Source organism: Ranitomeya variabilis, chromosome 3, assembly GCF_051348905.1.
Source record: "Ranitomeya variabilis isolate aRanVar5 chromosome 3, aRanVar5.hap1, whole genome shotgun sequence".
Taxonomy (NCBI): domain Eukaryota; kingdom Metazoa; phylum Chordata; class Amphibia; order Anura; family Dendrobatidae; genus Ranitomeya; species Ranitomeya variabilis.
The window spans coordinates 772124188-772149668 of record NC_135234.1 but is presented as its reverse complement, the minus strand read 5'-3'; positions in this window follow the sequence as shown (position 1 = coordinate 772149668).

The window sequence follows — 25481 nt, the reverse complement described above, 5'->3', positions numbered from 1 at the left end:
TGGTGTCCGTTAATTATTCCAGCAAATTTTACAATCAAAAAGTGAAATGGCGCTCCTTCCCTTCCGAGCCCTGACGTTCGCCCAAACAGTGGTGTTTCCCCCATATGGGGTATTGACATGATCAGAAGAAATTTCAAAACAAATCGTATGGTTCAATTTCTCCTGTTACCCTTGAGAAAGTAAAAAAAAAATTGGGGCTAAAGGATAATTTTTATTTTTCCTTCCACATTCCATTAAATTCCTGTGAAGTACCTGAAGGTTTAACCCCTTCACCCCCGGAGCTTTCTTTGGTTTTGCGTTTTCGTTTTTCGTTCCCCTCATTCCCAGAGCCATAACTTTTTTATTTTTCTGTCAATTTGGCTATGTAAGGGCTGATTTTTTGCGGGACGAGTTGTACTTGTGAACGACATCATTGGTTTTACCATGTCGCCTACTGGAAAATATGAACCAAATTCCAAGTGCCATTATGATTCTCCAGGTCAGTACGAGTTCATAGACACCAAACATGTCTAGGTTCTCTTTTATCTAAGTGGTGAAAAAAAATTCCAAAGTTTGCTAAAAAAAAAAAAAAAAAAAAAAAGATTGCGCAATTTTCTTATACCCATAGCGTCTCCATTTTTTTGTGATCTGGGGTCGGGTGAGGGCTTATTTTTTGTGTGTCGAGCTGACGTTTTTAAAGATACCATTTTGGTTCAGAGTCAATCTTTTGATCGCCCGTTATTGCATTTTAATTCAATGTCATGCGACCAAAATACGTAATTCTAGTGTTTTGAATTTTTCTTTCGCTACACAGTTTAGCGATCAGGTTAATCCTTTTTTAATTGATAGATCGGGCGATTCTGAACGCGGCGATACCAAATATGTGCAGGTTTGATTTTTTTTATTGTTTTATTTTGAATGGGGCGAAAGGGGGGTGAGTTAAACTTTTATATTTTTTTATTTTTTTCATATTTTTTAAAACTTTTTTTTTTACTTTTGCCATGCTTCAATAGTCTCCATGGGAGGCTAGAAGCTGGCATAGCCTGATCGGCTCTGCTGCATAGAAGCGATGCTCAGATCACTCCTATGTAGTAGAATTGTTGCATTGCTATTAGCGCCGACCACTGGGTGGCGCTCACAGCAATCTGGCATCAACAACCATAGGGGTCAGCGGTGAGCGCATTTCTGGCCGGATGGCCAGAAGTGCTTGTTAAATGCCGCTGCCAATTCCCACGCTGTGTGATAGCGTGGAAAACACTGGCATAGTGCTTCTGATCGGCGGTAATGTTACCGCTGGTAGATCATTTCCGATGTCAGAGCCCTGCGGGGTCACACTGTCAGATGTCGGTGAGACGCTGCAGAGATGCAGGCACAGGTCAGCAGGCACCAGCTGATGAGAAACTACTCCTCCCGTCAGGATGTACAGTGGAGAAAAAAAGTATTTAGTAAGCGACCAATTGTGCAAGTTCTTCCACTTAAAAAGATGAGCGAGGCCTGTAATTGACATCATAGGTCGACGCCAACTATGAGAGTCACAATCCAGAAAATCACCTTGTCTGATTTGGTAAGATTTATTTTGCAACATATGGTGGAAAATAAGTATTTAGTCACCTAAAAACATGCAACATTTCTGGCTCTCACAGACCTGTAACATCTTCTTTAAGAGGCTCCTCTGTCCTCCACTCATAACCTGTAGCAACGGCCCCTGTGTGAATTTGTTATCTGTATAAAAGACACCTGTCCACAACCTCAAACAGTCACACTCCAAACTCCACTATGGTGAAGACCAAAGAGCTGTCCAAAGACACCAGAAACAAAATTATAGCCCTGCATCAGGCTGGGAAGACTGAATCTGCAATAGGCAAGCAGCTTGGTGTGATGAAATCAACTGTGGGAGCAATAATAAGAAAATGGAAGACATACAAGACCTCTGATAATCTCCCTCGATCTGGGGTTCCACGCAAAATCTCACCCCGTGAGGTCAAAATGATCACAAGAACGGTGAGCAAAAATTCCAGAACCACACGGGGGGACCTAGTGAATGACCTGCATAGAGCTGGGACCACCGTAATAAAGGCTGCCATCAGTAACACATTACGCCGCCAAGGAGTCAGATTCTGCAGCGCCGGACATGTCCCCCTGCTTAACCCAGTACATGTCCGGTCCTGTCTGAAGTTTGCTAGAGAGCATTTGGATTATCCAGAAGAGTACTGGGAGAATGTCATATGGTCTGATGAAACCAAAGTAGAACTGTTTGATAGAAACAAAACTCGTCGTGTTTGGGGGAGACAGAATGCTGAGTTGCAGCCAAAGAACACCATACCTACTGAGAAGCATGGGGGTGGCAACAGCACGCTTTGGGGCTGTTTTTCTGCAAAGGGACCAGGACGACTGATCCGTGTACATGAAAGGACGAATGGGGCCATGTATCGTGAGATTGTGAGTGCAAACCTCCTTCCATCAGCAAGGGCATTGAAGATGAAACGTGGATGGGTCTTTCAGCATGATATTGATCCCAAGGACACCGCCAGGGCAATGAAGGAGTGGCTTCGTAAGCAGCATATGAAGGTCCTGGAGTGGCCTAGCCAGTCTCCGGATCTCAACCCCATAGAAAACCTGTGGAGGGAGTTGAAAGTCCGTGTTGCCCAGCAACTGGACCAAAACATCACTGCTCTAGAGATCTGCATGGAAGAATGGGCCAACATTCCACTACAGTGTGTGCCAACCTTGTGAAGACTTACAGAAAACTTCTGACCTCTGTCATTGCCAACAAAGGATATATTACAAAATGTTGAGATTAACAAAAGTTCATGACCAAATACTTATTTTCCACCATAATTTACAAAATAAATCTTCCCAAATCAGACAAGTGGTTTTCTGGATTTGTTTTCTCATTTTGACTCTCGTAGTTGTGGTCTACCTATTGTGTCAAATACAGGCCTCTCTCATCTTTATAAGGCTTCTTTCACACTTCCGTTGGTCGGGGTGCGTCATAATGCAGTGAAGCGACGTATCGACGGATGTCGTGAAATTAGTGGAAAACGTGTGCAACGCATCCAGCGTTATGACGGATGCGTCGAAGGAGTTCCTGCCTGCATTTTCAGGTATAAGATTCTGGGGAGAGAGAGAGAGGGAGAGAGAGGGGGAGAGAGAAGTCCCCTGACTGGAAAATCCTTCCGGGTATGGTCAGAATGAAAAAAACGGGATACGTCGCTGGATTCCTGTGTTTGACGGTCGACGACGGATCCTGAGCCCATAGGTTTCCATTACAGCCAAGGACAGCGCAGGACCCATAGCTGAGCGATTTTCCGACATGCAGAAAAAACGCTCCTCTGATCCAGTGCACGAGGGATGAAACGGATGGAATTCGTCACAATCCGTCGCTAATACAAGTCTATGGGAAAAAACAGGATCCTGCAGAATAATTTGCAGGATCCTGTTTTTTCAAAAATAGACGGATTTCGATGGGAGGAAAAAGACAGAAGTGTGACAGAGGCCTAAGGGTATGTTTCCACGTTCAGTAAACGCTGCGTGTTTCATGAAATCCCATCTCCACTATGCATTAAAAGACGCATGCGGCACACTCGTGGAAACGGACTTGCGGCGCGTCTTTTAAGAACGCAGCATGTCCTTACAGTGCTGAAACAACGCAAGAACAACGCAGGTGACCTGCCAGTGACCTCAGGTGCAGATTTGGTCAAGATTTTACCTGCATAAAATCCTGACCAAATCCTGATGCAATCCTGAAAGTGGACACATACCCTTAGGCTACTTTCTCACTTGCGTTTTTTTGAATCCGTCACAACCAATCCATCGTTTTTTGTGAATGCAGGATCCTGCATTTTCCCATAGACTTGTATTAGCGAAGGATTGTGACGGATGGCCATCCGTTTCATCCGTCGTGCACTAGATCCGTCGTAAAATAGCGGTCTGTCTTGCAGAGAATATGAAGGAACAGATGAATGACCTCGGGGGGACCAAAACATCCAACACTGCGGAGACACCATCACGTGTTTCTCAACGCAGTGATCCAGAACACTGCCCCCATCCCTTATGGGAAATATGCAAACGCATGTAAAGTAAGCTGCGGAGACACCATCACGTATTTCTCAACGAAAGCATTTTTTTTTTTTTTTTTTTTTTTTATGAATAACCAGGCCTTTCTCCGGGAAGGAACAACCATGGGAAGGGCAGCATCCAATAAAGGAGAATATCCAACAAAGGAAGACCACCTATGCCAAGCATGGTATCCATCCACAAACAGCTGTTTCGGGGTTTTTGCCCCTCATCAGTGTGGAGTAGGAAACTGGCTATTAGGATCAGTGCCTGGTGAAAGGCTATGAAGGAACAGATGAATGACCTCGGGGAGACCAAAACATCCAACACTGCGGAGACACCATCACGTGTTTCTCAACGCAGTGATCCAGAACACTGCCCCCATCCCTTATGGGAAATATGCAAACGCATGTAAAGTAAGCTGCGTTGAGAAACACGTCATGGTGTCTCCGCAGCTTACTTTACATGTCTTGCAGAGAAAACGTTCATAGGAACATTTTTTGTGCACGTCGGAAAATCGGTCAGCGACGCATCCTGTGCTGCCCGTCGTCGGCTACAATGGAAGCCTATGGACGCAGAATCAGTTGCTGACCGTCACACACAGGAATCCAGCGACGTATCCAGTTTTTCCACACTGAGCATGCCAGGAATGATTTTCAAGACCGGGAAAAAGTCTCTCTCTCTCGTCCCTGGACATTTAAGTCCCAGAATTTCTGTACGAGGCATCCGTCATTACACTTGATGCGTCACACACGTTTTCCCTACTTTCTTGACTTCCATCGATACGTCATTTTGCTGCATAATGACGGACAGCAGAAAACGCTAGTGTGAAAGTAGCCTTAGTGGGAGAACTTGCACAATTGCTGGATGACTAAATACTTTTTTCCCCACTGTATGTCTGCTGTCACTGATAACAGTGATAGCAGGAGCCGCTGATGGGAGAAGTAGTCTTTTGTCAGCCGTAGTCTGTGCTCAAAGTAAAAAAAAAAAAAAAGTAAATTAATTAAATACATATAGAAATAAAAATAAAAAACACAATAATAAACCACCATATACTCACCTTTCCGACGTAGTGCACTTGATCCTGACTGTCTCACGGCAATCTCACGTGTAGAAGAGTCACACCGGGAAATGTGACTGCTCTACCCGGCCGCCGCTGATACACTGACAGGAGCGTCATCGCTCCCATAGTGTATAGCGCTGAGCTGCTGTGAGAGGTCGCCTGACTTCATGAAGAACTCTGGTGAACTTTTTCACGCAGCAGTGGTGCCGTAAGTGAGATCACCAGGGCTGATCAGCTGATGAACTCGTGCGACCTCTCTCAAGGCAGCTCAGTGCTATACACTGTGGGTGTGATCACCTCCTATCAGTATATCGTCAGCTGTGATTGAGAGCAGTCACATCAGTGACTGCTCTCAAAGTAATCAAGATCGTCGCGGGACTTTATGGATTGTCTTCTCTGTGGACAGGTGAGGAATATTGTGGTTTACTATTTTATTTTGTTGCAGGAGACAATGGCATCAGTGGATTAGGCGTTCGGTGAGTATGGTTTAATTTAGATCCAATAAAGGACTCTATGTCATATTATTTCAAATAAAGGACTTTATTCTGTGTGTGTGTTTTTTTATAATATGACTATGGGGTAAGTAATGGGGGAGTCTTATAGATGCCTCTCCATTACTAAACCGTGGGCTTGATGTCACCTGACAGTAACCCCCTGAACACCCTCTCATCCCAGCCTGCGTGTCCTGCAGCAACGCTCCACTCTTGCTTCCTCCAGCAGCGACCCTGGGACCCTGCTCCACTGCGGCTGGCAAGATATATTCGCATTATAAGACGCACCCCCATTTCCCCCCCAAATGTGGGGGAAAAGGGTGCATCTTATAATCTGAATGGAACTTGGATTTATTTTGAGCAAGGGGCCCCGTCACACGTTTCACTGTTAGTGGAGAGATGGCCAGAACTTGACTACCTCACCAAAATTCTGGATCATGGCAGTGGAGATGAGGCCTAATAAGCAGCTCACCGCACAGACAAATGACTATGTTTTAAGGGCTTGCTTACTCAAGCGTATAACACGACGAGAGCCATGTGATGTTGTATCGGATAGCACTCGGCCCAGTGTTATACTATGAGATAGTGCAGCTGTGCAATTATGAAAACAATGGCGGCATGGTGCAATTGTATCCGATATCTGGATGTCACATACCCATACAAGTCTATAGGTGCGTGCAACCAAAACAACAGAACACATGGACGGCCAAAAAGTATATCAAGCTGAAAATAGATTATAAAATGCCTTTATTGGATAAAAATGGCAATAATTTAATTAAAATAAATTTGTGTGCATATCAGGACAAAAAAAAAATAAAAAACATAAAAATATATAAAATATATACAAAAAGCCAGATGATAACGGTGGACCCTATAGCCTTATTTGCAAATATATTCCTCAGTTGTGTGATCCAAAAAATTAAATAAATTCATAGTGATAAAAAAATCATGATAGGACGTGCAAATAATATTAATAATTTATCCAATGTTGTTAATCTATAGGGTAAATCACAAAGACGTGCTACAAAAAGTGCAGAGTGCAAAGCAAAAAATACAAAGGACCTATGTGTGGTCACCACATCCAAATTATCAATAAAGTGCTACATGCTAGGAGGAGGCACAACAAATATTGGTAATATACCTTTAATGGTCACCACGACCCGTAACTGCACACCCCGACGCGCGTTTCGGAAAACTTCCTTTGTCAGGAAAATATTCAGAAACTTTCCTGCGCTACAGTTCATATGAGTTCCTGCCGCCAAAGGTGCAGCATTGGTGACGGCAAAGCTTGTCACCGAAGCTCCGCAGCCTGCATTTCATTATTTCCCCAGTCTTTTACAGCTGCAGCATTAGCACTGCTCCCGTTTGTAAACTATTTAACTCCTTGAGATGGATTTACAGCGTGGGACTTGACTGTACGGTGGACAGGTATGGGCTATTGTTGCTTTTTTATTTTTTTTACAGGAGAACGAGGGTCTTCAGTTGGATTGAGAGTACAATAAACATATTAAAAACCTGTGTGTTTCTTTCTTTCAATAAAATACTTTATTCCTAATGTGTGCATTATTAACCATTTACTGCTACTGGATTAATAATGGATAGGTGTCTTATTGACATCTCTCCATTATTAACCAGGCTTAATGTCACCTTACAATAGCAAGGTGACATTAACCCCTTATTACCCCATTTGCCAATGCCACAGGGCAGTGGGAGGAGAGAGCCTAAGTGCCGGAATAGGCGCATCTTACAGATGTGCCTATTCTGGGGTGGCTGGGGGCAGATGTTTTTACCCAGGAGGGGGGCAATATCCATGGTCCCTCTATAGGCTATTAATATCTGCCCTCAGTCACTGGCTTTCCCACTCTGGCGGAGAAAATTGCCCGGGAGCCCACACCAGCTTTTTCCATGAATTAACCCTTTAATTTAACACCTATATCTCGCAAATTTTGCACACAGACACTTCTAACATTAGTAGTGAGGAATAGGGTTGAGCGAAACGGATCGGACAAATTCAAAAATCGCCGACTTTCAGCAAAGACGGGTTTCATGAAACCCGACCCGATCCTAGTGTGGGATCGGCCATGAGGTTGGCGATCTGCGCGCAAAAGTCGCATTTCCTATGATGCTTTCAGCGCCATTTTTCAGCCAATGAAGGAGGACACAGAGTGTGGGCAGCGTGATGACATAGATCTCGGTCCCCACCATCTTAGAGAAGGGCATGGCAGTGATTGGCTTGCTTTCTGCGGCATCACAGGGGCTATAAAGGGGCATGCACGCCGACCGCCATCTTACTTCTGCCGATCTGAGCATAGGGAGAGGTTGCTGCAGCTTCGTCAGAAGAAGGGATATTGTTAGGGAGGGAAGATTAACCCCCAAACTGCTTGTGCTGTAGCGATTTCCACTGTCCAACACCACCTTTTTTTGCAGGGACAGTGGAGGCTATATGTTTGTGCATCAGCTCTGTAGCATATTAGGCTGCCTGATAGCTGCATTACTGTTTGCACGCTGCTGTGCAAACCAACTGCTTTTTTAAAAGCAAAAATCCTGTTACTCCTTTCTGCAGTTATCTTGTTTATTTGTCCACATTTTTGTGTGCAGCAGTCCTTTTTATTGCTGCCATACTTGTCCTGAGATCATTGTAGGGAGATTTTTATTGTACTGCAGTCCTTGGATTTTTTCATATATCTTCCAGCTACTTTCTGCCACTTACATTGTGTTGTTTTATACACTGGGCCTGAGTTTTGGTTCAGTCTTCCCAAAAAAAAGGGAGATTTAAATTCTCAACAAGTTTATATACACCTTCTACCTTGTTTTACAGTACCATATAACGGTTGTTATTTTGGTTAGATTTTCCAAAAAATGAAGAAGTCTGGTGGAAGAGCCCGTAGGCGGTGGTTGCCAGCTGGTACTGATGGTGGTGGTGCACCTGGTGGTAGTGGCAAAAGAACAATAGCACCTAAGGCTGGAGGTGTTGAGCCAGCGTCATCGTCTGGCTACACAAGACCAAAAAAAGGACTCGTCTGGCTACCCAAAATGTTGATGATCTAACCTTCATTAAAATGAACCAATCATGGATTTCAAATTATTTTGCCCCACCTTCCCCTGCTGACATGTAGCTTGCCTGAAAAATGTCTTGCTTTTGGCCTCCTCGTACTGACTTCTCCAATTCCTCCATTTGCAGCTGCTGAATGTCCACTATAGGCCATTTTTATACCTCCCTAAATGGGCTGACTCCACCCACAGGGCCGTGGTCACCACCTGGCGCAAGCACCCGTGCGAGTGCCGTTTGCCTGGACAGGTGGGTGCGCCCACTCTTGGGCGACGGCACTGGCACAGGGTCCCTCATAGTACAATGAAGTGTCTCTGATGGTGGTAGTGCACAACCAACGTCAGACACATCGTCGTAATATGAGGGTCCCTGTGCCAGTACCGCCGCCCACGAGAGAGTGTTCCTCCCCAACTCGAACAGTGCTCTACCACTTGCAATACTTACTTCTCCCTGCTCCACCACTGTTTAGTCTGTGCTGATAAATCCTTCAATGGCACTGCCAATACAAATTTGTTGAAATGATAGATGATAGTTAAAATATACAGGGGCCCTGGCCTCCATTTAGACCAGTTAATACTTTGCGCCTACTACCACTGTCTGCTACTCAGCAGAGGAGCCCACCCCTGTACCTAGCTATGCCACCTGGTTATTTATGAACAATTTTTTGCAGACATTTAGCCCACTTTATTATTTGGGCCTACTAACTGTGTCTGCCGCTCATTACAGTTGTCCTCCACTGAACAAAGCAATGCCGCCTGGTTAGTCCTGTTACCACATTTGAACTGCATTTAGCCCACTTTATTATTTGGGCCTATATCTGTGTTTCCTCCTCATCCTGCCTATTACCCAGCCAGTGCTAGATGAGTCTGCGGGTACATTGACCCAGACCACTACATTCCCCTTGCACTACACAGCCAGAATCTGACCCTGCTGAAAGTCAGGTTCCCCTTCCCGCATACTATACCACCTTACACGGGGACAAAGAGGAAGGTGCAGATGAAAGTGCAGGTTCCTTCATCAGGTGGGGGGGGCATACTCGTTGGCGACGTCACTGGCACAGGGCCCCTCATAGTACGCAAAAGTGTCTCTGCCAGTGGGAGGCGCCCCCGCCGTCAAAACACACCGCCGTACTATGAGGGGCCCTGTGCCAGTGCCAATGCCAACAAGTGGGCCCCCCCTGCTTGCTCAGGATCACAGCACTTGCAAAGTTGAAATACTGACCTCTCCCTGCTCCACCGCCGTGACGTATTCCGCGTTTCCTGGGCCCACGAAATACTTGAGCCAGCCCTACCCCCCCACAACTTTAGCCAAATGACCCCCAATGCCTAACTATTATTATAAAGTAAATTAAGATTGACAAGCTTCAGTAATAAGAATTGATGTTTTTGACATTAAAATGGGCACTGTAGGTGTTTTCCTGTCCTCCACTCACTGCCGACTTTGATTCCCCATTGACTTACATTGGGTTTCGTGTTTCAGTCGGCCCCCAACTTTACGCAAAAATGGGCCGATTTCACCCGACCCGATCCGAAAAAAGTAAAAGTCGCTCAATTCTAGTTTACACTACATATTGCTTTCCATAGGTGAAAAACATTACTAAAATGCTGAAAAACTGCTGCAATAAGTGACCTGCCGCATTTTGCGAAACCTACGGTTTTGTACAAAATACTGAGGACAAAAAAACCAACCTGTGTGCATGAGATTTCTGAAATCTCACAGACTTTGCTGCTACTGTAAAACACAGCTGAAAATTTGCTTAAAAAAAATGAAGGAAAACGCAACGTGTGAATGTGGCCTAAACAGAAAAAAATTCAAGAATGCCAAATTTCTTTTTTTCTGGTTGCCACAATTCCACAAAAAAGCTGTAACAAGCGAAAAAAAAGTCACATCTGTCCTAAAATTGCACTAATAAAAACGTCATCTGGCCCTGCAAAAAATAAGCACACAGCTCCATCGGCCGAAAAATAAAAACGTTACTGGTCTCATAAGATGGTGACACAAACATTTTTTTCCCCAAATTTCAATTTTTTTACGCTACTAAAATGATAAAAAAAAACTAGACGTTTGGTATCGCCGTCATCTTACTGAGGAGCAGAATGATATTGAAAGGTTATTTTACCACAAAATAGTCACCGTAAAAACAATTCCAAAAAACAATGTCAGAATTTCGTTTTTTTTTTTAGTCTTTTCACAATTTCACTGAACTTGGAATTTGTTTTCCTGTTACGAGTGCACTATGTGTAAAAATCAATGGTGTCATTCAAAAGTACAACTCGTGCCGCAAAAAGCCAGCCCTCATATGTCTATATGGACATGAAAATAACAAATGATGGCTCTTGGGGGAAAAAAAGGGAGTACAAAATTAGAGCTCAAAATGGAAAAATGTCCCCATCATGAAAGGATTAATTCACATTAAAGGGAACCTGTCCCCAGGTTTGGCCGATATAAGATGCATGAGTGTAATAAAATGTATTTTCTTCTCTTGCAGGTTGGATCGGGGGCAGATATACAGCATTATAGAACGCTGTATTTCTGCCCTGAAAGGCGGTGGCCGTAACGCGTATCGACCAAACCTGGTGACAGGATCCCTTTAATGAACCATACACAGACCTATTGTGAGATCCGTCGGTGCAGTAAATCTATAGAAGCCTGGTGTCAGTATGTCAGGTGCTTGACCACTATGTTGTCTTCTGAACGCCCCTCCCTTAGTGAGATCTTAGGGGGGGCACATGGGAACACAGCCACCACGTTAGCAATTGGTTTTTTACATGTTTTTTGTCTGTTCATTATTTTCTGGCATACAATTGGTTAATTGGTTCTCTTTGGTAAGCTGTGTGTCTCACACGAGCAGGTTTATTACTGGTTTAAACCAGTTTTTCCTCAGGGATTATTCCCGCAATTTTTATGGATTTTTATTGGTCAAACTCTGTGAGCTGGAAGAATCCTGGACCTATAAAACTGCTGTTTCGGGGTACCTCAGCGCAGTTTACCTCAAGCAAGCTCTGAAGATCCCACCCTCCCTCCCTCTTTTTTTGTTGAATATGTTTTGTCGTGTCGTTTATTTTGTGGGGTAAATCGCCCGCTCTCGGGTGGATGTGGACGTTATTTGTGTTGAAGTTATACTGTTATATGGTAATATTTTAATGGAGTTTTTTGGTTTATTCATTTTTATTAAATTATTTCCTATTTGGTTACCCAAAAATAAACGCCACGGCCAATTTCTTTCCATATTAATTTATTGTGTTTTGTGTCTTTATTTATGGATGATGTGTGGGGTTTGTGTTACCATGCTCACTTCTTTCTTCTCCTTGCCATAATGAGCCGACACTACACAATCTAACGGGTGAGTTCAATTTCTGAGATTTCAGCCTCAGAATTGTGAGTAGTGCCCGTTTCCAATATTAATAATGATGATTCATGTTTTTACAGATGGGATGTCATTGTTTTCTCGATGTTCCACATTTAGGAACAGGGTTCTCTTCATCTTCAATCATGTGAGGTTTAGGGTTCGCTATCACAGCCATTGATTCTCTCATGCAAAAGAATTGGTCCTATTAGGCCGGCGTCCCACCTAACGTATAAAAATACGGTCCGTTTTTTACAGCCAAGATACACAGAAATGTTCCTGAACAGTGATCGGTATGTCATTCGTATTCAATGCGAGGATGCAATTTTTTTTCTCCAAAAAGTATCCATGTGACATCCGTATGGCATGAGATTTTCTCGCCGGCTTGCAAAATGGACATAGAATTGATCCATTGGCTCAAATATTCTTGAAAACATATGCAGCGCCCCAGAGTCCTGGTCGTTGCAGTAATGTCATTCTTCCACAAGGGGGATTGATATTACGTCTGAAGGTAATAAAGAAGATCCACCTACCAGGTATCACAAAACATATACCACACTTCACACTCCAGACCACCAGGGGGAGCCTTGCTCCTATCTAGTAGGGCACTCCTCACAGACGGGTAAAACTGGTGGGCTGGATAGAAAGTTAGAGAGACGCTGGCTGGGCTTTGCCCAGGAAACACCTGTCAGGCAGACAGGGGGAGAGGAGGAACATCTGAGCTGCAGACAGAGGGTCCCTGTCAGGGGTGGGATCCTGACAGAGGCCTAGCGGGATAGAAAGCTACGAAGCTGCGCCTGCCCCACGTGCGGCTGCATCCTAAGAAAGGACACAAAGAGAATTGTATTGCAGGGAGTGAGAAACGAAGTCACAGCACAAGGAGATAACACCAGAAGGAGTTCTGCCCTGTAAAGGCTGCCTCCTTCTGAGGCGCGTAGCCGGTGGCCGGAACACCGAGGGAGTAATTGACTCTATGCTTTACTTCAGAGACCGGCAGGACAGTCAATTCCAAGTTGGCTGCCCGACCTTAATACTTAAGAAGACGCAGTGGCAAATTGTGGGGGTCGGGGCATCTCTAGGGTCCCCTATAAACAAGCCTCAGGCCATCAGTCATACGGGTTTGTCCTATCCATACCATCTGGGGGTATAAATAACATCTAGAACATCTACAAGAGTTGTGAGGACCTTACCGAGTTGCTCAGCAGGGAGGTACTACAACACACAGGCGCTAGTAGGAAGGCTACTGATTTCCACCTGGATAAGGGGACTCCGGATTTGCCTTTGGACCGGCCAGACTCTACTTACCCTGTGGTCTGTACCCTGGACTGTGGATGCTGAAGCCTCCAGTAAAAGGTAAAGAAACTGCAACCTTGTGTCCTCGTTATTCTTCGCGCCTTACATCGTTCACCATCACCATCTACACATTTGGGAAGCCCTGGGGACATACTTCACTTGTGGGAAGGTATACCATCTAGCTGCCATCACATCACCCCAGCGGACCCCTAAGCAGCGCCGGTCACCCTGACCGAATACCACAGGTGGCGTCACGAACACTATCCCTTTAAAGACCTTTCCCATCCAACAAATCGGACGTTCCCCAGAGGGCCACGGACCGGGTCAGCCACCGTGACATCCCCTGAACTGAAGGACCCGGTACCGAGTACCCCATTGCCCTAACCTGGGGGCGATCCACATATATACAGTCTATCTATGTATATATATATATATATATATATATATATATATATATATATATATATGTGTCAGTGAGACACATACAGTGGGGCAAAAAAGTATTTAGTCAGTCAGCAATAGTGCAAGTTCCACCACTTAAAAAGATGAGAGGCGTCTGTAATTTACATCATAGGTAGACCTCAACTATGGGAGACAAACTGAGAAAAAAAAATCCAGAAAATCACATTGTCTGTTTTTTTAACATTTTATTTGCATTTTATGGTGGAAAATAAGTATTTGGTCAGAAACAAAATTTCATCTCAATACAGACGCCTCTCATCTTTTTCAGTGGTGGAACTTGCACTATTGCTGACTGACTAAATACTTTTTTGCCCCACTGTATATGTATATTTATATTTCATACAGCGCTAGATAGCAGAAAAGCTGGTAATTCAATTGTCGGATTTTGCTATCTCCCTACCGAACCCGACATGATATGAGACATGGTTTGCATACAGTAAACCATTTCATAGCCGATATATTTTTACATATTCCTCACTACTAATGTTAGAAGTGTTTGGGAGCTCTAGGTGTTAAATTAAAGTGTTAATTCACGGAAAAAACTGGCGTGGGCTCCCGCACAATTTTCTCCGCCAGAGTGGGAAAGCCAGTAACTAAGGGCAGATATTAATAGCCTATAGAGGGACCATTGATATTGGCCCCCACAGCTAAAAACATCTGCCCCCAGCCACCCCAGAAAGGGCATATCTGTAAGATGTGCCTATTCTGGCACTTAGCCTCTCTCTTCCCACTGCCCTGTGGCATTGGCATATGGGGTAATAAGGGGTTAATGTCGCCTTGCTATTGTAAGGTGACATTAAGCCTGGTTAATAATGGAGAGATGTCAATAAGACACCTATCCATTATTAATCCAATGGTCTGAAAAGGTTAAAAAACACACACACACACATTAAGAACAAAGTATTTTATTGAAAGAAAGAAACACACAGGTTTTTAATATGTTTATTGTACAATCAATCCAACTGAAGATTCTCATTCTCCTGTAAAAAAATAGAAAAGCAATAATATCCCATACCTGTTCACCGTACAGTCAAGTCCCACTTTGTAAATCCATCTCAAGGCGTTAAATAGTTTACAACCGGGAGTAGGGCTAATGCTGCAGCTGTAAAAGACTGGGGAATTAATGAAATGCAGGGGGCAGAGCTTCGGTGACTAGCTGTGCCGTCACCGAAGCTGCGCCCCCTGGTGGCAGGAACTCATGAACTGTAGCGTGGGAAAGTTTCTGAATATTTTCCTGATGAAGGAAGTTTTCCGTAACGTGCGTCGGGGTGCGCAGTTACGGGAAGTGGTGACCATTTAAGGTATATTACCAATATTTGTTGTGCCTCCTCCTATGGACATGCATCCATGTCCACATGGATAGTCCTTCTCTGAACCCTGCTTATACAGGTACTATACAGATGATCAGGTTTTAAATACATCAGATAGGGATTCTATACATTAGTTAGGACTGCTCTATAAGGGTATACCTTGACGATTTGGTGGAGCAGCTTAGTATACATTTTTTTGCAAAAAAACGTATCAACTAAATACCCTGTTTTCTTTACATCTTTTGACTAGCACTTGCTGATTACTGTAATTTTTTTTTTTTTTTTTTTTTTTACAACAGAGTATTTTTGACCTCACTGTGCTCTTTTGTGTCTTGGTGAACAGGTTCCTACAGACTTGTTCAATGTGCAAGTGGCCCATGTGTTTCTGGCACCTATAGACTCGTATGGGTACGTGACATCCGGATATTGGATACTCTTGCACCATGCCGCCATTGTTTTCATAATTGCACAGCTGCACTATCTCATAGTATAACACTGGGCCGAGTGCTATCCGATACAACATCACATGGCTCTCGTCGTGTTATACGCTTGAGTAAGCAAGCCCTTAAAACATAGTCATTTGTCTGTGCGGTGAGCTGCTTATTAGGCCTCATCTCCACTGCCATGATCCAGAATTTTGGTGAGGTAGTAAAGTTCTGGCCATCTCTCCACTAACAGTGAGACAGATACATGTGTGATAGGGCCACATGCTCAAAATAGATGTAAGTTCCATTTGTGGGACTTATACTTTAAGGAAATGTACCTTGTTTTTCAGATTATAAGATGCACCATTTTCCCCCACATTTGGGGGGAAAATGGGGGTGCGTCTTATAATGTGAATATACCTTACCGGCCGCAGTGGAGCAGATGGTTGCTGCTGGAGAAGGGAAGAGTGAAGCGTTGCTGCAGAACATACAGGCTGGGATTAGAGGGTGTTCGGGAGATTAATGTCAGATTACATCAAACCCACGGTTTAGTAATGGAGAGGCGTCTATAAGACTCCTCCATTACTAACCCCATAGTCATATTATAAAAAAAACACACACACAGAATAAAGTCCTTTATTTGAAATAATATGACATAGAGTCCTTTATTAGATGTAAATTAAACCATACTCACCGAACGCCTAATCCACTGATGCCATTGTTTCCTGCAACAAAATAAAATAGTAAACCACAATATTCCTCACCTGTCCACAGAGAAGACAATCCATAAAGTCCCGCGACGATCTTGATTACTTTGAGAGCAGTCACTGATGTGACTGCTCTCAATCACAGCTGACGATATACTGATAGGAGGTGATCACACCCACAGTGTATAGTACTGAGCTGCCTTGAGAGAGGTCACACGAGTTCATCAGCTGATCAGCCCTGGTGATCTCACTTACGGCACCACTGTTGTGTGAGAAAGTTCACCGGAGTTCTTCATGAAGTCATGCGACCTCTCACAGCAGCTCAGCGCTATACACTATGGGAGCGATGACGCTCCTGTCAGTGCATCAGCGGCAGCCGGGTAGAGCAGTCACATTTCCCGGTGTGATCCTTCTACACGTGAGATTGCCGTGGGACACTCAGGATCAAGTGGAATACGTCAGACAGGTGAGTATATGGTGGTTTATTATTGTGTTTTTTATTTTTATTTCTATATGTATTTAATTCATTTACTTTTTTTTTTTTTTACTTTGAGCACAGGCTGCGGCTGACGAAAGACTACTTCTCCCATCAGCGGCTCCTGCTATCACTGTTATCAGTGACAGCAGACATACAGTGGGGAAAAAAGTATTTAGTCATCCAGCAATTGTGCAAGTTCTCCCACTAAGGCTACTTTCACACTTGCGTTTTCTGCTGTCCGTTGTTATGCAGCAAAATTACGTATCGATGGACGTCAAGAAAATAGGGAAAAACGTGTGTGATGCTTCCAGTGTAATGAGGGATGCGTCGTACAGAAATTCTGGGAATTAAATGTCCGGGAACGAGAGAGAGAGAGAGACTTTTTCCCCGTCTTGAAAATCATTCCTGGCATGCTCAGTGTGGAAAAACTGGATCTGTCACTGGATTCCTGTGTGTGACGGTCAGCGAATGACCCTGCGTCCATAGGCTTCCATTGTAGCCGACGACGGGCAGCGCAGGATGCGTCGCTGACCGATTTTCCAACGTGCACAAAAAATGTTCCGATGAACGTTTTCTCTGCAAGATGGACCGCTATTTTACGACGGATCCAGTGCACGATGGATGAAACGGATGGCCATCTGTCACAATCCATCGCTAATACAAGCCTATGGGAAAAAGCAGGATCCTGCAAATTTTTTTGCAGGATCCTGCATTCAGAAAAAACGAAGGACTGCGACGGATTCAAAAAAACGCAAGTGAGAAAGTAGCCTAAGGGTATGTGTCCACGTTCTGGATTGCATCAGGATTTGGTCAGGATTTTATGCAGGTAAAATCCTGACCAAATCTGCACCTGAGGTCACTGGCAGGTCACCTGCGTTGTTCCTGTGTTGTTTCAGCAATGCTGCGTTCTTAAAAGACGCGCCGCATGTCCGTTTCTGCGGGTCTGCCGCATGCGTCTTTTAATGCATAGTGGAGACAGGATTTCATGAAATTCCCTCCACTATGCAGTAACATCTGGACGCTGCGTGTTTGACGCTGTGGCTCTACGCAGCGTCAAACACGCAGTGTTTCCTGAAAGTGAAAACATACCCTTAGGCCTCCGTCACACTTCCGTCTTTTTCCTCCCATCGAAATCCGTCAATTTTTGAAAAAACAGGATTCTGCAAATTATTCTGCAGGATCCTGTTTTTTCCCATAGACTTGTATTAGCGATTGTGACGATTTGCCATCCGTTTCATCCGTCGTACACTGGATCAGAGGAACTTTTTTCTGCATGTCGGAAAATCGCTCAGCTACGGGTCCTGTGCTGTCCGTCTTTGGCTGTAATGGAAACCTATGAGCTCAGGATCCGTCGTTGACCGTCAAACACAGGAATCCAGAGACGTATCCCGTTTTTTCATTCTGAGCATGCCCGGAAGGATTTTCCAGTCAGGGGACTTCTCTCTCTCTCTCTCTCTCTCTCTCTCCAGAGTCTTATACCTGAAAATGCAGGCAGGAACTCCTTTGACGCATCCGTCATAACGCTGGATGCGTTACACACGTTTTCCACTATTTTCACGACATCCGTCGATACATCGCTTCACTGCATTATGATGCACCCCGACCAACGGAAGTGTGAAAGAAGCCTTTGAAAGATGAGAGAGGCCTGTATTTGACATCATAGGTAGACCACAACTACGAGAGTCAAAATAAGAAAACAAATCCAGAAAATCACCTTGTCTGATTTGGAATGATTTATTTTGCAAATTATGGTGGAAAATAAGTATTTGGTCATTAACAAAAGTTCATCTCAATATTTTGTTATATATTGTTTGTTGGCAATGACAGAGGTCAGAAGTTTTCTGTAAGTCTTCACAAGGTTGGCACACACTGTTGGTGGTATGTTGACCCATTCCTCCATGCAGATCTCCTCTAGAGCAGTAATGTTTTGGGCCTGTCGCTGGGCAACACGGACTTTCAACTCCCTCCAAAGGTTTTCTATGGGGTTGAGATCTGGAGACTGGCTAGGCCACTACAGGACCTTTATATGCTTCTTACGAAGCCACTCCTTCATTGCCCTGGTGGTGTCCTTGGGATCAATATCGTGCTGAAAGACCCATCCACGTTTCATTTTCAATGCCCTTGCTGATGGAAGGAGGTTTGCACTCACAATCTCAAGATACATGGCCCCATTCATCCTTTCATGTACCCGGATCAGTCGTTCTGGTCCCTTTGCAGAGAAACAGCCCCAAAGCATGATGTTGCCACCCCCATGCTTCTCAGTAGGTATGGTGTTCTTTGGCTGCAACTCAGCATTCAGTCTCCTCCAAACAAAATGAATTTTGTTTCTATCAAACAATTCTACTTTGGTTTCTTCAGACCATATGACATTCTCCCAATACTCTTCTGGATAATCAAAATGCTCTCTAGCAAACTTCAGACGGGCCCGGACATGTACTGGGTTAAGCAGGAGGACACGTCTGGCACTGCAGGATCTGAGTCCCTGGCGGCACAGTGTGTTACTGATGGTAGCCTTTGTTACAGTGGTCCCAGCTCTGTGCAGGTCATTCACTAGGTACCCCTGTGTGGTTCTGGGATTTTTGCTCACCGTTCTTGTGATCATTTTGACCTTACGGGGTGAGATCTTGTATGGAGCCCCAGATCGAGGGAGATTATCAGTGGTCTTGTATGTCTTCCATTTTCATATTATTGCTCCCACAGTTGATTTCATCACACCAAGCTGCTTGCCTATTGCAGATTCAGTCTTCCCAGCCTGGTGCAGGGCTGCAATTTTGTTTCTGGTGTCTTTGGACAGCTCTTTGGTCTTCACCATAGTGGAGTTTGGAGTGTGACTGTTTGAGGTTGTGGACAGGTGTCTTTTATACAGATAACAAATTCACACCGGGAGCCATTACTACAGGTTATGAGTGGAGGAAAGAGGAGCCTCTTAAAGAAGAAGTTACAGGTCTGTGAGAGCCAGAAATTTTGCATGTTTTTAGGTGACTAAATACTTATTTTCCACCATGTGTTGCAAAATAAATCTTACCAAGTCAGACAAGGTGATTTTCTGGATTGTGACTCTCATAGTTGAGGTCGACCTATGATGTCAATTACAGGCCTCGCTCATCTTTTTAAGTGGAAGAACTTGCACAATTGGTCGCTTGCTAAATACTTTTTTTCCCCACTGTACATCCTAATGGGAGGAGTAGTTTCTCATCAGCTGGTGCCTGCTGACCTGTGCCTGCATTTCTGCAGGGTCTCGCAAATCTGACAGTGTGACCCCGCAGGGCTCTAACATCGGAAATGATCTACCAGCGGTAACATTACCGCCGATCAGAAGCACTATGCCAGTGTTTTCCACGCTGTCACACAGCGTGGGAATTGACAGCGGCATTTAACAAGCACTTCTGGCCATCCAGCCGGAAATGTGCTCACCGCTGACCCCTATGGTTGTTGATGCCAGATTGCTGTGAGCGCCACCCAGTGGTCGGCGCTAATAGCAATGCAACAATTCTACTACATAGGAGTGATCTGAGCATCGCTTCTATGCAGCAGAGCCGATCAGGCTATGCCAGCTACTAGCATCCCATGGAGACTATTGAAGCATGGCAAAAGTAAAAAAAACTTTTAAACAAAATATGAAAAAAATAAAAAAATATAAAAGTTTAACTCATCCCCCTTTCGCCCTATTCAAAATAAAACAATAAAATAAAAATCAAACCTGCACATATTTGGTATCGCCGCGTTCAGAATCGCTCGATCTATCAATTAAAAAAGGATTAACGTGATCGCTAAACTGTGTAGCGAAAGAAAAATTCAAAATGCTAGAATTACGTTTTTTGGTTGCGTGACATTGAATTAAAATGCAATAACGGGCGATCAAAAGATTGAATCTGCACCAAAATGGTATCATTAAAAACGTCAGCTCAACACGCAAAAGATAAGCCCTCACCCGACCCCAGATCACAAAAAATGGAGACGCTATGGGTATCAGAATATTGCTCAATTTATTTTTTTTTAAGTTTGGAATTTTGTTTCACCACTTAGATAAAAGAGAACCTAGACATGTTTGGTGTCTATGAACTCGCAATGACCTGGAGAATCATAATGGCAGGTCAGTTTTAGCATTTAGTGAACCTAGCAAAAAAGCCAAACAAAAAACAAGTTTGAGATTGCACTTTTTTTTTTAAATTTCACCGCACTTGGAATTTGGTTCATATTTTCCAGTACACGACATGGTAAAACCAATGATGTCGTTCACAAGTACAACTCGTCCCGCAAAAAATCTGCCCTCACATGGCCAAATTGGCGGAAAAATAAAAAAGTTATGGCTCTGGGAATGAGGGGAATGAAAAACGAAAAAGCAAAACCAAAGAAAGCTCCGGGGAAGAAGGGGTTAAACCTTCATGGAACTTCACAGGAATTTAATGGAATGTGGAAGGAAAAATAAAAATTATCCTTTAGCCCCAATTTTTTTTTTACTTTCTCAAGGGTAACAGGAGAAATTGAACCATACGATTTGTTTTGAAATTGCTTCTGATCATGTCAATACCCCATATGGGGGAAACACCACTGTTTGGGCGAACGTCAGGGCTCGGAAGGGAAGGAGCGCCATATCAATTCTTGATTGTAAAATTTGCTGGAATAATTGACGGACACCATATCGCGTTTGGAGAGCCCCTGATGTGTCTAAACAGTGCAAACCCCCCCACAAGTGACCCCATTTTGGAAACTACACCCCACAGAGAACTTATGTAGATGTGTATTGAGCACCTTAAACCCCCAGGTGCTTCACAGAAGTTTATAACATTGAGCAGTGAAGATTTAAAAAAATCACATTTTTCCCACAAATGTTTTTTAGCCCCAAATTTAGTATTTTCACAAAGATAACACAAGAAAATGGACCCCAAAATCTGTTGTGCAATTTCTCCTAAACTTACTGATACCCCATATGTGGGGGAATACTACTTTTGGACACAGTGCAAGGTTCAGATGGGAAGTAGCGCCATATTACAGTGCAGATTTTGCTTCACTGCTTTGAGGGTGCCATGTTACATTGACAGAGCCCCTGAGGTGCCAGAACAGCAGAACCCCCATAAGTGACCCCATTTTGCAAGATTCACCTCTGACTGAATTCATCTGGGGGTGCAGTGATCATATTGACCACACAGGTGTGTCACAGACTTTTATAGCATAGGACAGTGAAGAAAAAATCATTTACATTTTTACCGCTAAGATTGTGTGTTATCCCCAAATTTTAAATTTTCACACTGGGAAATGGGTAAAAATGGCACCAAAATGTGTCACACAATTTCTGCTGAATGTAGAAATACACAATATGTGGCTGTACGGTGCTGCTTACTACAGATATAGTGATGATTTTGACTTCATGGGTGTTTTCCAGAAACAAGCAGCAGTGGATGTCACTGAGTGAAAATTGCAAACTGCCGTTGTAGTCACCAGTACATTGTAGTCACCAGTACGTTATGCCCAGCCCGTGCTTCTGGAGACATGCACCCATAAATTAGGTGGGTTCTCATCACTACGGAAATGTCAAACATGTGGGCGATAAATGTGTTGTAGACACACTGGGGTTCAGGAGGGAGGGGGGCATTTAGTGCACAATTTGCTCAATTTCTTTTTTGGGGGGTTAGGAGCCATAGTGCTTTTCCAGAGCCTTTATACTACCAGTAACATGTAAGCCCCTATGTTTCTGTTAGTAGATGACAAACCTGAGTGAGGAATTGTTTTTTTGTGAATTAAGTTGGAGCTTTGATGGGCACATTTCACATAACATTTAGTATCACATTTATCCTGCACTCTACACTGAGCACTTACATTGGAGTTTCAATCTCAATCTCCAAGTGACGTGACAAATGAAACCCCCGAGGGATCCACTCATTATAATGAGGTAGCAGAGTTGTCTTTCTTTTCAGAAGTGCACAAAACTGTAGCTGTCGGCGCTTTTATGGTCGCCTAAAAAGATGGACAATGCCGGATCATAGGTCCTATGGTTTCCACAGTGACTCCTTTTACCTCATTATAGGGAATCTTGTGCTGGTGGTTTGGTTGGAATCTTGTATTTCAGAGATTTACACAGAAACCTCAGTGCAAGATCTCAGCGCAGAGTTCAGGATAAATGTGCGCCTTACTGTGAATGAATGAACAAAACAACAGCAAGTGAAGAATTGGTTCTATTTATTTTTTACGCCGTTCCTCGTGTGGTATAAGTGATTAGACTACTTTTTTCTCCGGTTCAGGTGATTACAGCGATACTAGATATATATCTTATACCTGTAGAATGTAAGCCGGCAAGGGCAGGGTCCTCGCCCCTCTGTACCAGTCTGTCATTGTTTGTTTGTTTACTGGAAGCGATATTTGTATTGTGGATGTAACCCCTTTCTCATGTACAGACCATGGAATCAATGGTGCTATATAAATAAATAATAATTAATAATAATAACGGATTTTTATGTTTGGCTGCTGTCACACACTAAAAGACGCTTTTTATTGCAAAAACTAGTTTTTGCGTCTCCACATTTTGAGAGCTATAATTTTTTCCATATTTTCGTCCAGAGTCATGTGGGGTCTTTTGTTTGTTTTGTCTTGCTTGTGGAACGAGCTGACAATTTTATGGTACCATTTTTGGGCACATGACCTTTTTTGATCGCTTTCTATTCCGATTTTTGTGATGTAGAAAGAACAAAAACCAGCAATTCAGGATTTTTTTTTTAATATACTATTCCGCTTGTGGTAAAATTGATAAGGCGGCTTTTTTCTCTCTGTCAGTACAATTACAGAGATACCCCGTATATATATTTTTTTATGTTTTGGCACTTTTACACAATAAAAACTTTTATTGTCATCTCTTTTTTTCTGAGAGCTATAACTTTTTTATTTTTCCGCTTATGGAGCTGTATCATGACTTGTATTTTGCAGGACAAGATGACGCTTTTAGCAGTACCCTTTTTATTTACATTCTTTTTTTATAGCTGTTTATTGCACTTTTTATTTAGTGGTATGATGATAAAGCATAGTTTTTTTTTGCCTCTTTTTTTGTTTATAGGTTGGGTTGTTATGGTTGAGGCAATACCAAATATGTGTACATTTATTGTTTGTTTATTTCTTTTAACATAAATACATTTTGAAAAAATATTTTTTACGCTTTGTAATTTTTTTTTTTACATTGTCCTAGGATGGAACACCACTGTATTGTGACAGATTGCTGATCTGATACTCTGGAATGATTTTTGTGAGAAGTAACATAAGCATAATGTCTTGCAGAATGATCATCTACTGTATTAAGGAGACATTACATCATAACTTATAAAAAACAAATGCAGAAACATAAGCTGAGGATTCCAACCAGTCCAAAACCAAACTACTTGGTTGCTCTTCATTTTCTACTAAAGGTTTAACAACCAGGCAACCCCCACATGTACTTATTCTGGCTAACAGATGTAAATCATTCAGCTGCGGCAAGAAAAACTAAAACTCCGAGCACTAAAAAATACTCGGAGGACCCCCGAGCATGCTCGAGAAATCTCGAGTAACAAGTATATTCGCTCATCACTACTAATCATCCTAAAATTATCAAAGATCATGTCTTGTGATGGAATTCTCATGACCAGGTCGCGAACAACCAGAAGATCTTAGTGATCACTGAGGATCTTTTTTAATATGTAAGATGTGTTTTTTGAGAGAATCCTTAATATCTCTATTTCTAAAACTGTAAACGATTGGGTTTAACATGGGGGTTAACACTGTGTATAACATATCCACCAACAAGTCGATGTCTGAGGAATAAAATGGTTTTGGAAAAATGTACATGAAGATTGGAGGCAAGAAGAACATGTTCACCACAATGAAGTGGGAGGCGCAGGTGGAAAATGTCTTACTGCGTCCTTCGGATGAAGGAATCCTCAGGATGGATACGATTATTCTAGAATACGATATAACTATCATAGTGAAACATGTGAAGAGCAGAAGGGCACTAAGGGAAGTGCCAACCTTGATATGGAGCGGAGTATCGGCACAAGCCAACTGAACGAGAAGTGGATGGTCACAATAATAATGTTGAATGTTATCTGCTCCACAAGACGGTAATTTAAGAGCTAATATTATCACTATGATCGGGGAAGCAAACCCCAAGGTCCATGACACCAAAGCCAAAGATATATAAAACTGCCTGTTCATGATGCAGTGGTAACGGAGCGGAGAACAGATGGCCACGTAGCGATCAAAAGCCATGACAGAGAGGAGGTAGCACTCAATGGCATTAAAAGACACAAAGAAATACATCTGCACGAAACAACCCTGGAAAGAGAAGCTATCAGGGTGCGTAGAAAACTTGTTGAGCATCTTTGGGATGGTTGCAATGGTGGTCATCATGTCTACTAAAGATAGGTTTCGGACAAAGAAGTACATGGGGGTATGTAGCTTTTGCTCCAAGGTGACAACGATGAATATAAGACCATTCCCCGAGACAGATGAAAGATAGATGAAAAAGAAAATAATAAATAACAGTATGTGAAAGCCATGGAGGATTGGAAATCCAAAGATGTACTCGATGACATGGTTGGAAGAGTCATTGATGGAGTTGATATCTTGTGTTTTCACCTGAGGATTAGAAAAATGGCACTGAAGACTGTGGTGCATAAATGGGAAATAAAGTAGACAAGATGAACCATTTTCAGAAATCCTGAGGTTGCAATAGTTTCAGAAGGCTAATTCTAAACTTCTAGATTACAATGCTAAATCTCTAGTGGGTCTTGTAGCTATCACCCATTCTGTATAGTAATGGTCTTATCATGTGAAGCAGAGGGGATTTTTGGATCATCTCA